Here is a 12,089-nt window from a genome sequence, read left to right as displayed (position 1 = left end):
AAGTTGGAACTCCGGATTCTTTCTCTCATTTGAGTGAAGTGTGATACTCCAAGCGTAGCTCTTTTGATTCCTCTTTGGGAGACCCAAATAGCGTTCTCATCCTGTTTTCGTAGGGCTCAGGTCTCTGAGGCGTATGTTAATGCAGGAAAAACAGTGGAATCAAAGAGATGTGCCCGGAGCCAGAGGCTCTTTGCCCTCTTAGCTATTTCTTTAACGTTCTTGAAGGCATTCCAAGCTGCTCTCTTCCTCCTGTGCAACACAGGTGCCAGGTCATTCGTCATGTTGACTTCTCGACCTAAGTACACATAACTGTTGCATTCAGAGATGTTCATCCTGTTGAGAGTGAATGGAACATCAGGAACAAGACCATTTCTCATAAATATTGTCTTTGTTAGATTCAGCTGTAGTCCAACCTTTCCACACTCATGGTCGAAGTTGGCCAGCATTTGTGCCGCTTGGGTGATGTTTGGTGTTGTAAGAACGATGTCATCAGCGAAGCAGAGGTGGTGTAGTTGCCGACCGTCTATCTTCACTCCCATTCCATTCCAAAACACAATGAATAAATATAAAGAAACAAGTCTGACCTTTTCCCTGTCATCTACCTATCCCAATAAGAATGGTCGCTGCCAATGGAAGTTAACTCTCTAGGAAATAATTTTCCTTTTTAGACCAATAGCATCTGCAAGATTATTTAAAATAGCCAAGACACAGAAGCAAGCATCTAACTATGGATGAATGAATTTGGTATGTGGGGGAGATGGTTTAAGTGAACATATGCTCAGCAGGTGTGAAGCTCCGAGTTCAATCTCCAACACTGCCTGGCCCTCTGAGCACCATCAGGTGTGCCTAGAGTGGACTTTGAGCACCTCTGGCCCAGGGCATGACAAGTCCATGCACTGAACCTTTCTCCTCATGACCCAGGGCTGAGCATCACCAGGCGGAACTTTAGAACTCTGCTCCCAGCACTGCTGGGTGAGGTCTGCATATACAGTTACACTCTGCTTAACTGCACACACTTTGAAGAAAGCTTCTTTAGGGGTTGGCAAAATAGTACAGAAGTTAGGGAGTCTGCCTTTCAACGTGGTCAACCCAGGTTTGATTCCAGGTAGCCCATGTGGTCACCCAGGAACTGCCAGGAGTAATTCCTGAGTTCAGAGTCAGGAGTAACAACTGAGTATGCTGGGTCTAGCCAAAAACTCAAGAAAAAAAAAGATAAAAGCTTCTTTAGGCAAATGTCATTGTGTGAAAGTCAGAATTTATATACCCAAATCTAGATCATCCTACTGAACACCGAGGACATTTGCAGGAACCATCACTCTCTATGCAGCCGGACATTGACAATCGCTATTATGTAGTACGTGAAGAGATTGACCATCACTATTATTTTATGTACACAAAATTGTGAATGAAACCTCAGGGAAATGCTTGATGATAACTGATTCCTACCAGTGGTCTATTATTAAGCAGATAAGTGTTCTGAGAAAGCCTCTCCCTGAATGAACTGCTTTTCTGATGCCTTCAGCTTAAAATAATCAAAATATTGATCATTTGATCATTTGATCACTTGATCACTTGACATCCCGTTACTCATTGATTTGCTCAAGCGGGAGCCAGTAACGTCTCCGTTCGTCCCTGTCACGTGCTAGTGTAGCCCAGTGGCGTCTGCTTGCTCCAGGAACACGAAGAGCCTCAAATCGATCGTTCAGGGTCTTGACGAAGAAGTCTGACCATCTTGTAGGTGGGCAGCCATGAGATCTTTTGATGTCCCGTGGAATCCAGTCGGTAATGCTCTAGTCCAGCAGTCATCTCCAAATCACATTACATGTCCAGTCATCTGATTTTTGACGTGTTGGCAAACGAGACAGCGTCCCTGATTCTTGATTGTTGACGGAGGTCGGAACTCCAGATTCTTTCTCTCACTTGAGTGAAGCGTGATACTCCAAGCATAGTTCTTTCAATTCCTCTTGGGGAGACCCGAATAATGTTCTCATCCTGTTTTTGTAGGGCCCAGGTCTCTGAGGTGTATGTTAATGTAGGTGTATGTTAATGTGGAATTGAAGAGATATGCCTGGAGCCAGAGATTCTTCGTCCTCTTAGCTATTTCTTCAACACGCTTCGACGCTCTTGAAGGTGTTCCAAGCCGCTCTCTTCCTCCTGCGCAACTCAGGTGCCAGGTCATTCATCATGTTGACTTCTCGGCCTAGGTATATATAACTGTTGCCTTTGGAGATGTTCATTCCGCTGAGAGTGAATGAAATGTCAGGAACGAGACCGTTTCTCATAAATCAAAATATTGAAGCATTGTATTTTTGGTTGGCATTTCACAAACAAAGCATCCAAACCCAGTCTCCCTTCTGGGAAAATTTGTCATTGTTGTCACAGAAGAAAATACAAATATATCCTACAAAAGCAGAAGGTCACCTCAGCCCCCTTCCCCTGTTTTGATTTAATTTAATTATAAGTTTATAGGCATCAATTTGGAGATGGGATATTTAGGGCCACACCTGGTGGTTCTCAGAGTTACTCCTGGCAGTATTGGGGGACTATGCAATGCCAAGGATAGAACTCAGGAAGGCTTCATACAAGGCAAGTGCCTTCATCCCTGTGCTATTTCATTCTTTATAATAGTTGGATTAAACAACTAGCTCATAAATTCTTTTTTTTTCTTTTTGAGTCACATCCAGCGATGCACAGGGGTTACTCCTGGCTTTGCACTCAGAAATTACTCCTGGTGAAGCTCAGGAAACCATATGGGATGCTGGGAATCAAACCCTGGTCAGCTGTGTGCAAGGCAAATGCCCTACCTGCTCTATTATCGCTCCAGCCCCTACCTAATAAATTCTTAACTTTTTGTTTTGTTTCTTTGGAGGGTCACATCCAGCAGTGCTCAGGGCTTACTTGGAGCTCTCTGCACAGGAATTACTCCTGGCAGACCTCAGGGGACTGTATATGGTGCTAGGGATTGAATCCAGGTCAGCCATGTGCAAGGCAAACACCTTACCTGCTGTATACTATCTCTTCAGTCAAATGTCTAACATTTTAATAGTCCAGGAAGTTGAACTAAAACCACTCTGCTACTTTTAGACAAGTCCTGTGTTGCCTCTATGAGTAACATGGGCATTTTCTTCTTCCTCTGGATCCCACAAATTATGTGGCTCGTCAGACTGCCAACTCTATGCTGGAATCCCCAGAGCAGAACAAACAGAAGACCTGAGATTTAGAAACTTCATCTCCCAGAATCCTCCTGGACTCTGGAGAGGAGTTAAGAAGTCATTATCCTTACTCATGACAACCTTTCAGTATCTGTATTGCAAACCACAATACCCAAAAGGAGGGAGGGAGGAAGAGAGGAAGGGGAGAAAGAGAGAGAGAGAGAGGATAGGAGAGAGAGAGAGAGAGAAAGTGACTGCCATAGAGGCAGGCTGGGGTGGGGGAGAGAGTAGGGAGGAGGGAAACTGGGGACACTGGTGCTGGGAAATGTACACTAGTGGAGGAGGGATGGGTATTGGAACACTAGTGGAGGAGGGATGGGTGACTGAAACCCAATCATGAACAGCTTTGTAATTGTATAGCTCATGGTGATTCAATTAAAAAAGAAAGAGGAAGGAAGGAAGGAAGGAAGGAAGGAAGGAAGGAAGGAAGGAAGGAAGGAAGGGAAGGAAAGAAAAATCATTGCCCTAGAGTACTCCCGTCAGTTCAAGCTGGAATCCACATCAGCGAAATGGGTCCACAGCGCCGTCTGCTGGCACCTTGGTGTCAGAACTCCCTGGAAGTCTGCCAGGAGGCTCTAGCACAAAAAACAGGGAATAGGAATGCTCAAAGAGCTGGAGCATGTTTTGCATGTGAGAGCCCTGGTTGAATCTCCAGTACTGCATGGCCCTCTAAGTACTACTGGAGTACCCCCAGGGCTTCTTTATGTGGAAAAACATGAAAATAAAAACAACCATCAACAGAGGCTGGAGCGATAGAGTGCTTGCTTTGCATGCAGCCTGGGTTCAATCCCAGGCACCCCATATGGTCCCAAGCCCCACCAGGAGTGATCCCTGAATGCAGAGCCAGGAATAAGTCCTGAGTACTGCTGGATGTGGTACAAGAAAACCAAAAAATACAACAATTGCTGTCTAAGTAAAGATGTTTAGTATTTCACTTATTTGTTTAATCCACACGACAACCAGGAGCAATATTCCCTTGCTTTCCTTCTTTGGTTGGGTTGTCTGTTTATTTTTTCTTTTTTTGGCTTTGTGGGTGGTGATGTGCAGGGGTTACTCCTGGCTCATGCACTCAGGAATTACTCCTGGCTGTGCTCGGGAGACCTACCCTACCCACTGTACTATCGTTCCAGCCCCTGGATTGTCTGTCTGTTTTTTTTGGGTTTTTTTGCTTTTTGAGTCACACCCGGTGGTACACAGGGGTTACTCCTGGCTTTGCACTCAGGAATTACTCCTGGCAGCGCTCAGGGTACCATATAGGATTCTGGGAATCGAACCTGGGTTGCCCATGTGCAAGGCAAATGCCCTACCAGCTTTACTATCGCTCCAGCCCCAGTGGGTTGTCTGTTTTTAATGTGCCTCTCCAACAGTTCTGAGGATCTCGAGGGGTATATCCAGTGTCTTCAGGAGGCCAAGGAATGTCAGGGCTCGAGCCCAAGACCCTGAGCATGGCAGACATGTAATGAGCCCTGCTCAGTATCCCATTTTAGAACTTCAATGCACTATCCATTGCAAGACAGAGCCTGACGAAATATCCCCATTTTAATAATTTAGTCGCTAAAACTTGGGGTCAGGGTAATGTAGCGTAAAGGTAGAATACTAAATGTGTAAGGTCCTGGGTTTGTTCCTCAGCACAGCTGGGTTTAAAAAAAAAAAAAAGACCCTGGGGCTGGAGAGATAGCACAGCAGGTAGGGCGTTTGCCTTGCACACGGCCAATCGGGGTTCGATTCCCAGTGTCCCATATGGTCCCCTGAGCACCGCCAGGAGTAACTCCTGTGCATCGCCAGATGTGACCCAAAAAGAAAAAAAAAAGACCCTAAGATAGGGGAAATCAATTTGCCCAAGGTTTCATTTCTGGGAAGTGGCTGAGCTGGAATTTGATTCTTTTTCAGTGCCAGAGATTAAACCCAGGGTCTCACATAGGCAAGGTCCAAGCTGAGATTTGAATCGAAATTGTCATGACAGTGAGGGAAGCCAAGGTCAAGTTGTGGCAATGAACAGATGTAGAAAATGAACAAAACCTAGACAGAAGCTCCCACTCAGTCACACATATCCCGAGGACCACCTGGACCAAGCAGTTCATGAGGCTGTGGGAGGAAGGATGCAATACAGGCCTTGTTGTCTGCAGTTGGTCCCCAGAAGCTTGCAGAAGCAAGATGGAAGGCCGAGCAAAGTGAAGACAAGAAGTATGAGCTGTAAAGAAGCTTAGTTTTATCCAACAATTTTTTTGGTTGTTGTTCAATTTTGGCCATACCCAGAGGTGCTCAAGGATTACTCCTGGCTATCTCAGGGTACTATATGAGTTGTCAGGAACTGAAACTAAGTCAGTCATGTTCAAGGCAAGTGGTCTACCCATGGTACTATTGCTCTGGGCCCCCCAACAGCTTTTTATGTTTAGTTTGGGGGGTTACTTTTATAATTCTGGGGGGTCGGGGCCACATTCAGCAGTCTTAGGGCCTACTCCTCGGTCTGTACTCAGGAATCTCTCCTGGTGGGCTCAAGGGACCATATAGAGTGCTGGGGATTGAACTGGGTCTACTGCACACAACAAAAGCACCCTACTTGCTGTACTATCTTTGCAGCCCCTAAAGTGGTGGTAAAAAAGTTTCTAATTCATAAAACTCTGGGAAAGATCACACAAAGAGTTCTATGGAAAATTTTCCTTTTTTCCTTTTCTTTTCCTATTTTTGTTTTGTTTTTGGACCACAGTTGGTGGTGCTCAGGGCTTACTCCTGGTTCTGTACTCAGGGACAACTCCTGGCAGGGCTTGGGGGACCATATGGGATGCCAGGGATCAAATGTGGGTTGGCCACGTGCAGGGCAAGCACCATACCTGCTGTCCTATTGCTCCAGTCTTCAACTGCTATTTTGAAACACAGGGTCATGGCTGGGGGCTGTGACCCAGTAGTCTGCATCCAATAAAGAAAGAAAGAGCAAAATAATGTGGTAAGAGTGCATAAGAATCCAAAAAAAAAAAAAAAAAAAAAAAGGGGGCTGGACCGATAGCATAGCGGGTAGGGCGTTTGCCTTGCACGCAGCCAACATGACCGACACAGGTTCGATTCCCAGCACCCCATATGGTCCCCCGAGCACCGCCAGGAGCAATTCCTGAGTGCATGAGCCAGGAGTAACCCCTGAGCATCGCCGGGTGTGACCCAAAAACCAAAAAAAAAAAAAAAAAGAGTGCATAAGAAGATAACCTTTGAAGGGATGAAGGTTTGAAGCACAGTGATACCTGGGATAAGAGCATTCTCAGCAGAGGGTGCAAGTTCTAGGCTCTGACTGGCAGGAGTGTAGGGAACTCTCAGGGAACATTCACGTGGCCAGTGTCACAGGAGCAGAGGAAACCAGGAGCCCAGTAGTTCCCAGTCAGATAAACTACATGGGGCCTTAAAGGAAGTTGAGGATTTCTTTGGCTTTTCCTCCAAGCTAAGAAGCTATACAATGATCACTGTATAATTGAAACCCAAGCACAAAAATTTATAAGTCTACAACTGTACCTCATGGTGTCTCAGTAATAAAAATTAAAAAATTAAAAAAAAAATGAAACCTAAAAAAAAAGAAGAAGCCATCGGAGAATGCTGATTTGTTTTTGTGTGTTTGTAATGGTTGTGGGACCTGTGGGCTACTCCTCCTGGCCCTTTGCTCTGGAGCTGCTCCTGGTGCTCTGGGTACCATGAGGTTGATCAGGGATGGAAGCTGGTACTTTCTGGTGCCTGAGTCATTTCCCTAGTTCACCAAGAGTGAACTTTGAACAGAGGAGGTCCTGATTTGACACATAATTATTTTTACAAGATGTGGATTGGAATGGGGGTATGGTGCCGCCAGCAGGTCAATTGGTACCTGTGAGGCTAGTGCATCAGCAGCCTCACAGCGTCTTCAGACTTCCAGATACTCCAAAACTGCTGCTGTGCCATTGGCCAGACCCCAAAAACTTGGGGCAAAGTTTACCAAGAAAGTAAATGGCCAAAAGTTAGGTATGTAGGAGACACACCCACAAACCACCTCCAGCTCAGCTATATAATTGGAGGCGTGTCCTCTCTTGTTCCTGATCAAACTGCTTAAAGGCCATGATCCCAGAGACTCAGAAACAAATCTTGAAACACAACGGCTTTTGGCAGAAATGCGTCCGGTCCCTGCAGTAGGTTACTGGCGCCGGGCCACCCCAGGTGGGAATAGGTTTCGTACCTTGACCTGTTCCCCCTGGTGGCCCAGTGGCCGCCATCCTTCAGAGGCCACTGGACAGTCAGGTTTGGACCCTCAGTGATGAGACACGTGGGGCCTCACGGGATGGCCTCACGGGATGGGGGTGGAGCTGGCCCTTTCCTCCCTGTCCCAATGAGACCCCAAGTCATCGCCCACGAACGGTCTCTCTGACTCCTGATCAAGCTGATTAATGGCCACGATCCCAGAGACTCAGAAACAAATCTCAAAACCCAGCAGGTTTTGGCAGAAATGCGTCTGGACCCGGCAGTAGGTTACTGTTGCCGGGAAACTCCAGGGGGGAAAGGGTGCTGTTCCTCTGCCTGCTCCCCCTTGGCGGTTTAGTGGCTGCCATCCTCCAGAGGCCACTGGACAGACAGGTTTGGGCCCTCAGTGACGAGGCATGCGGGGCCTCATGGGATGTGGGTAGAGCTGGCCCTTTTCTCCCCATCCCAACAAGACCCCAAGTCGCCGCCCACGAACAGCCTCTCTGGCTCCTGATCAAGCTGCTTAACGGCCATGATCCCAGGAACAAATCTCAGAACCCAGCAGGTTTTGGCAGAAATCCCTCCAGATTTAATAGTTAAAATTTCGGAAATTCAAAATCGTGTGCCCACTACTGCAGCTGTGCGACATCATATGTTGTTCATAACCAGCAATAGAAAACAAATTGTTTACTGTTGCTTTTTTGGCAGATCTGAGTGTTGGGGTAAAATCTCAAATAATAATGGTGGGTCTGGTGTCAAAATTTTGAATGTAATCAAAGTAGAGAGAGAGTAATGTGGAAATCATCTGCCTCACAGGTAGGGGACGGGTGTGGGATGGGGGTATACTGGGGTTTTTGGTGGTGGAGAATGGGCACTGATGAAGGTATGGGTGTTTCATTGTATGATTGAGACTTAAACCCAAAAGTTTTGTAACTGCTCTCACAGTGGTTCAATAAATAAAGTTATAAAAAATGAAGAAAAAAAAGTAAGGTGGAATTCATGCCCAATTCAATCAGCCTAATCAGTGGCTGAATAAATAGCAGTACTCCTACATTAAAAAAAAAAAAAAGACACTCTAGGCAGTATAATATAAAACAGATGAGAGATTTTAATTAACTTTTTTACAAACTTATGTACAATAAAATTAAAACAATGCAACATAAAAAAAAAGATGTGGGTTGGAGAGAAAACAGGCTGAGCATAAGTATTGCATGCAGGAGGTCCAGGTTTATCCCTGGCACCTTATGGTTCCCAAATACACCAAAAGTGAACCCTGAGTAGCCCCTGAGCACCACTGAGTGTAACTCCCCACCTCAATTCTTAAAAAATATGAATAATATAAAAGCTGCCATCAGGGATCACTCCTGGAAGTGCTCAGAGGACAATATCGGGTGCCAGGGATGGAACCCAGGTCAGCAGCACACAATGCAAGCGCCATACCTGCTGTACTCTCACTGGGCTCATCTCAATTACTTTTAAATGTACAATTCAAGGGCCTGTTTGACAGAATGGAGCACATACTTTGTGTGCTTTCCATTCAGGAGTCCAAAGTTTGACCCCTGGTGCTGCATCAGAAGCGACCCCAGAGCACAGAGTCAGGAGGGGCCCTTGAGCACTGCCAGGCGTGAACCAACCCACCAAAAGTATAACTCAGTAACATTCACCTTACTATGCAACCTTCACCATCTCTAAAACTCTTCAATTTTCACAAACTCAAAATCTGTATCAATTAAACAATAACTTGCCAGTTTCCTTCTTTTCCAAGTCCCTGATAACTATCCTTATCTTTTCTGTCTCAATGAATTTGATTGTTCTATATGCTTCAAATTGATGTAGAATCACACCATATTTGTCCAATTGTGACTGGTTTATTTCACTTAGCGAAGTTTTTTCAGGTTCATCTAAGTTGCACCATGTGGCAGAATTCTTTGTTAGGGCTGAATCGTATTTCATTGTATGCATATATATCACATCTTTTTTTCTTTGACTTTTTGGGTCATATCTGGTGGTGTTCAGGGATTACTCCTAGCTCTACCCAGAAGAATAACTTCTGGTGGTGCTCAGGGGCCCATATTGGATGCCGGAAATCAAACCTGGGTCAGCAAGGTTCCAGTAGGACAAGTCAAATTACGGTGTAATATTACACCGGCCCCCTATATACAAATCTTGTTTATTTATGTCAGTGGATACTTGGAATACTTCCACTTCTTGACTACTGCGAATAATGCATCTGTGAACATAAAGATACAGGTGTCCATTTGTAGGTATGTTTTCAATTCCTTTGCGTGTATTTAGTGTGTGATATGGGAATTCTATGCTTAATTATAGCATTTCCAATAGCAGATGTACCATTTTACAGCCCAGCATCTTATGCTTTTATTTGTTTGTTCACATTTGGGGGCCACGCCTAGCAGTACTAATGATCAAACCCTGGGCTTCTGCATGTAAAATATGCACTCCATCCCTGAGTTATTTCCCTGGCCCCTTCTCATGATTTAAAAAATAATTTGCATATGTAATAGCATAGCGGGTAAGGCGTTTGCATTGCACACAGTCAACCCGGTCAATCCAGGTTCAATTCCTCCACCCCTCTCGAGAGCCCAGCAAGCTACAGAGAGTATCTCGCCCGCACAGCAAAGCCTGGCAAGCTACCCATGACATATTCGATATGCCAGACACCATAACAAGTGTCACAATGGAGACGTTACTGGGCCCGCTTGAGCAAATCGATGAACAACGGGAGGACAGTGTCAGTGACAGTGTCTAAGACAAGAGTGGATGCAAAGATATCAATTAAGAGGATTTTGAATTTATCTAGGTGAATCATAATTTTGCTTTGGGTCTAAGTAGCAGTGGAGGTGGGGAAGTGCCTGGTTACAGGTCTTGTTTTATTTATTTATTTTTCTTAAATTTTTATTAGTGAAACACCATGAGGTACAGTTGTAGACTTACAAATTTTTGTGCTTGGGTTTCAGTTATACAATGATCGAATACCCATCCCTCCACCAGTGCCCATCCTCACCACCACCAATCCCAGTATCCCTCCCACCCCCCATCCCACCCTACCTCTTTGGCAGGGCATTCTGTTTTGTTATCTCTCTCTTTTTGAGTGCTGTGGTTTGCAAAAGAGACATTGAGTGGCAATCTTGTTCGGTCTACAGTCTACTCTCATCACGCATTTCCCATCCTGAGAGGAACCTCCCAACACCCTTTATTTGGTGCTCCCTTCTCTATCTGAGCTGAACAGGTCTTGTTTTAAATGTAAAGAAGACTTGCTGGGAAGTTAACTTTGGAGTCTGTAAGAATCTGAGGGGGAGGTGGGATGGCTTAGTAGCAAAAAAGGACCCCTTGTGCAAGCATGAGGCCCCAATTTGGATTTCTTGCAATACTTACATGTTCCAAACATAGTTCTGGGACCAACATCGCAACCATCTGTTTTTTTTTCCTCTCTTGGGTCACACCCTGCAGTGCTCAGGGGTTCCTCCTGGCACTGCATGCAGGAATTACTCCTGGTAGTGCTCAGGGGACTATATTGGGTGCCAGGAACTGAACCTGGGTTGGCTGAATGCAAGGTGAAAGCCTTACCTTGCTGTACTATCACTCCGGGCTCCCATAGCAATAGTTGTGATCCCAGGCGCACAGTCAGGTGTGTGTGAGGACAACTAAAGTGTGTTCTCCATGCTGAGGACCCCACTCAAAAAGATGAGCAAGCACCGGGGCCAGCTGAGCAGCTCCTGGTGAGCATGTGTGAGAGCACCACAGTGACACCTGATCAGTCAACCTCAGCCATCCAAACAGCAGGAGACCGGCAAGGGATTGCAGAGCCAGGGGACAGTAACAAGAAGTCAATGAGAAGAGAGACTAGCCAAGGCTGAGGAGGAAACGCCAGTAATAGGAAAATCGCGGGTGACCTGGAAGACAAGCGAAGAAAAGGAGGAGGGAGGTGATCAATTCCCTTAAGTAAGATGCTGATTCGTGGCTCTGAAGTAGAACTTGAAAATGCTTTGAAATATTTGAATGATTATTCTGGCCAGTGTTCTCCGCACCTTACTGAGAATTATTTCAAAGGATTGTGGGGAAAAACAACAACAAAAAAACTGATTGGCAAGAATGTGAGAGGGGATTGGAGACAGTACTATAGGCAAACTCAGTTTTGCAGTAAAAAGAAGGGTAATGTGTAGGATCAAGACAAAGCTGAAGTGGGGTTGGAGCGATAGCATAGCGGGTGGGGAGGCTGCCTTGCACGTGGCCAACCTGGGTTCAAATCCTAGCATCCCATATGGTCCCCTGAGCTCCTCCATGAGTAATTCCTGAGTGCAGAGCCAGGACTAACCCCTGTGCATCGCTGGGTGTAAGCCCCCCCCCAAAAAAGTCAAAGTTGAATTTTGTTTGCTTGCTTTTAAAATGGGAGAATTATCAGTATGTATGACAAAGATTACCTTGTAAAGAGGGAAAACGGGGGCAGGAAAGAAAGAACAGGGGTTGGGCGTTTGCCTTGCATACAGCACACTTTGGGTTCATCCCGGCAATACATACACTTACCCCAAGGCCCTCCGGGTGTGATTCCTGAGGCCTGAGGACAGCCGGGAGTGGCCCAAGATTAAAACAAAAACAACAAAGAAGGGGAGGGGCGAACGAAATGGAGAGAGGGGGAAAAGATGCCAACACTACTCCCTTAAACAGGTAAGA

Source organism: Sorex fumeus, unplaced genomic scaffold (genome assembly GCF_029834395.1).
Source record: "Sorex fumeus unplaced genomic scaffold, SorFum_2.1 ptg000047l, whole genome shotgun sequence".
NCBI classification, from domain to species: domain Eukaryota; kingdom Metazoa; phylum Chordata; class Mammalia; order Eulipotyphla; family Soricidae; genus Sorex; species Sorex fumeus.
The sequence above is the reverse complement of the archived record's forward strand: the minus strand, read 5'-3'. Positions refer to the sequence as shown.